The sequence below is a fragment of the Carex rostrata genome, chromosome 28 (genome assembly GCF_964058835.1).
Source record: "Carex rostrata chromosome 28, lpCarRost1.2, whole genome shotgun sequence".
Lineage (NCBI taxonomy): Eukaryota > Viridiplantae > Streptophyta > Magnoliopsida > Poales > Cyperaceae > Carex > Carex rostrata.
Window position 1 is genome coordinate 815393 of NC_135945.1, and position 3200 is coordinate 818592.

General features: G+C 38.1%; 1 pseudogene across 1 annotated transcript; it reads right to left on the reverse strand.

Annotated features, from left to right (window-relative positions):
• Positions 1-252: 252 nt before the first annotated feature.
• LOC144545468 (tabersonine 16-O-methyltransferase pseudogene) lies at positions 253-2619 on the reverse strand (annotated as a pseudogene). The gene is made up of 3 exons (XR_013508532.1): positions 2193-2619; positions 889-1169; positions 253-702 (listed from the first exon to the last, which is right to left on the reverse strand). The product of XR_013508532.1 is annotated as a tabersonine 16-O-methyltransferase pseudogene (transcript).
• Positions 2620-3200: the final 581 nt, after the last annotated feature.

Consider the following 3200-nt stretch of genomic DNA (forward strand, 5'->3'; position numbering starts at 1 on the left):
CTCGCAGTTCTATCACCATATACAAGTGTGGGGATAGTGGTGGCAGCGCCTGGCCAACAAAGAATGCGACGGCACTGGTTTTGTGAATTCATGGAGAAAACATTGAAGAACTTCGGATGAGTGAGCTTTTGTAATACTTTTGTACCAGTCATATTTCTTTTTCTAATTAAACACCAAAAATTAATAATTATTATTAGTTAAGTTTATAAGCAGACCAAACTCTGTTCAAAGGCTTGCAATTAAGAGCCAATTGATGCAAAGTTGCTGTAATTGAAGCTTTATTGAAAATAAATACATGGGAAATAACTTTAAACTTAATTTGAAAACTGCATGAAATAAAACATCGTTTTATTATCCTCTCCCACCACTGGTCTTCTTTATTATAACAGAAATTCATGGATAGAGTTCAATAACAGCATCAGTACCCACCCTAGCAGGATATATCTTGTAATCAGAATATCCTGATGCCAGTATGATATCATGCCATTCCTTCTTGTAACGTTCCTTCGACCCAAAGCAACACATCATGTCAATGTCGAACAAAAGACTAGTCTCCACTTCTTTTGGGTCATCACTCTCTAAATCTATGATGATGTCCACCACAATGACCTTCCCAGCATTATGTTTTCTGGATTCAATTGCTTCTTTGCATCGCTTTAGTATCCGAACACAGTCCTCGTCGCTCCAGTCATGAAGAATATTCTGAGAAACATGTTGGAAAAAGGTAATTAATTAATTATTTCAATTTGTATATATAATAGAGTGTCTTCTGCATAAACAAGAACATCAAATTTTCATGGTTAATTTATCAAAATTAAACAATTATTATAAGAAATATTAATAATAATGGTGAATTTAGCTCGAGCTTGAGGTTGAATATGCAGAGACCTTGATAAAAATTGCATCAGCTGGAGGTATCTTTTCAAACATATCTCCCCCAACCACATCAAAGGAGTCATTTTTTGATACCTCTGCAACTACATGCGGAAGGTCAAATACAATGCATCTCAATCCGGGAAAGGCTTCAGAAATAATTTTCACTGCAGCTCCGGTGCCCCCACCGACGTCCACCAGACTATGTAAGCCATCAAATATATGTGGGTAGATCGCAAATAAGCCTCTCATTAACGGCTTGGTCTGGCTTGTCATTGCCTCGTTGAAAAAGTTACCTAGTTTGGACATTTCAAATTTCCAATGTAATTATTAATTAATTAGGTAGCAAATGATAGAATTAATCTTGTTGTTATGTTTCAGTTTGTTTATGTTTTGTTTTAATTCTAGCAGAGTTTAAGTTTTCTGTTTTAGATAAAAGTGTGCTGTCAGAGTAATCCTAGCGGATGGCTAAGAATAGAGTAGAGGTTATTTTTAGTGAGCAGTTATTTAGATTCCAGTTTTTTTATTTAGTGGATGTAACCTTTCATATAGCAGTTATGATTTTGTATGTGTTTCTATATATATAAGAAAACCAGAAAATGATGCAGCAAGTTAAGCATCACAAATCTCCTCTGTTCTAAGTTGCATTGTTTCTTTTCTGTGTGATTGTGTTACTGGCCGTAAGAAGAACCAACATTTGGTATCAGAGCCGTGTTGAAAAAGAAATGGCCGGTGATACAGGAGATCAATCAAAGACACTTGCAGTGGTCAAGCCGACGGCAAGAGGAGCCTCAATCCCGATTCATTATCCAACGTTAAGCGAAACGAACTACGGCATATGGGCTGTCAAGATGAAGATAATCTTGCGTTCGCTAGGAGTATGGTCAGTGATCGAAGGTGAAGACACAGACGACGACAAAGATCAAGGCGCCATGGTAGCCATTTCTCAAGCCGTGCCAGATGACGTGATGATGGCAATCGCGGAGAAGCAGACGGCAAAGGAGGCTTGGGACGCACTCAGGGAGATGCGAATTGGCGAAGATCGTGTCAAGAAGGCACGTGTACAAGTACTGAAACGACAATTGTACAAGGTGCATATGCAAGATTCAGAAACCGTAAATGAGTATTCGATGAAGTTGACTGCTTTGGTTGGTGAGATCCGATCACTTGGCGCGAAACTTGAAGAAAGCGAAGTTGTTGAAAAGCTGTTCAGTTCGGTTCCAGATCGATTTCTTTGTATTTAGTATTACAAATATATACAGTCATAGAGAGAGAAAGAGAGAAAGAGAGTGATCCTCATATATAGTATTTAGTATTACCAATGCCGGGTTCTTCCTTCGATAACTCCCACAACTGTTTCCCGCCAAATGTTTTCTCAAACAGGGTGCATGTACCAGTATCTGTTAACACTTCGCTGAGACGTTCCCAACTTTGGAGGAAGTCTACCTGTGTTAACATATGCACGTAGATGCCCATGTTGGAGCCCTCAACGAGAAGGAGCTCTGAGATGGGGGTGAGCAGGTAGCCAGCTTCGGATTGCGCAAAGATTCCTTGGTGAACAAGAAGTGCCATGATGCGGCCAAGTATTGAGTCCTTCTCTGGTGGGATCGGTATGGAACGAGCGAGTTCATGCAAAGGCATGGGTTGGCCGTACACTTTAATGCGCCCGGAGATGTCTAGGTTCACAATACACTTGAGAGCGAAACTACTGATGTAAGCTAGGCATGAGTTTCTTATTATCGTCATCTCCATTTGTATATATGTGCTATATACTGAATATATGGAGAAGCCAAGGTACCAGTTATCTGTTTATATAAGCGACTCGGTGAAATATTTGCCAACCTGTAACATATAATTAATTAATTATGAATTATTAAATGATAAGCACTATCATTGACAGACTGTCGGCTGGGCTAGCTTTTGAATAAATTTGACCATAGAAGGAAAAATCGGTAAGAATCTGTTGAATCGAATAAGAAATGAATAAAAATTAAAGAAGTGAATCAGAATCTGCTGATTCTCTTCCCAACTAAATCTCTCAAACAAACTCGCACTACAATTATCTTTGAAGGACCAATCAAACTACCTCGGAGACCATAAACATTTTTAGAGGTGAGTATTTTTCTCTGTTGAATGTCATTCATATTTGAACGATGTGTGAGTAATTTTGCGAATCTAAAACAACGAACATCTTCTACGCAATTTTCTCCTTTAAATGAGATCGATGATAATATAATTTCAAGCTCTTCATCACAAAAATATATATACCTTAACGTACAAGTATTTATACATATACTTACAAGTATAGTTTACATATGACAATTACT